Source organism: Carassius auratus, chromosome 13, assembly GCF_003368295.1.
Source record: "Carassius auratus strain Wakin chromosome 13, ASM336829v1, whole genome shotgun sequence".
NCBI classification, from domain to species: Eukaryota; Metazoa; Chordata; class Actinopteri; order Cypriniformes; family Cyprinidae; genus Carassius; species Carassius auratus.
The window spans coordinates 6,752,973-6,753,552 of NC_039255.1; positions in this window are offsets into that span (position 1 = coordinate 6,752,973).

Genomic DNA, 580 nt, shown 5'->3' on the forward strand with positions numbered 1-580 from the left:
TAATATTTTAATGACTTGACTATCTATCAGAACCAATTACAAAAATTTGAGCACTATTCTTTAAGTGTGTCCAAACACACACATACATTATATATAAGTATATATATGCATGCACACATCAAATATTTTTAAACTGTGCATTTAATGCGTTTTAAACATTATTAAAAGAGTTCAAGTGTCAGACTCAGACGTCTATATTCGCTTACAAAAGCAATTACAAGAATGTAAGCTTCAAGGGGAAAAAAACTTAATTCAATGTGTGCATGATTTGCATATAGTCTAAAGCGATTTAAGTGCAGTACGTTAGTATACAATAGTTTAATTTCAAATTATAACCTACATGAAGAATCTCATTTTACTGGTGATGTTTTTAGATTTGAGAAAACTAACGGCTAATCTGTAATAAGGTGCTGTGGTCACCACCATATATTATTATTATTTTTTAAACAGACATGTTTAAATGCAATGAGTAATGCTATAGTAAAGCAGAGCAGACACAAGTGATCGATTCTTATTATCGATAAGAGGCCTACTGTTGTCATAGAAAGAGAATAAATATGTGTATACATGGCTAAGGCAT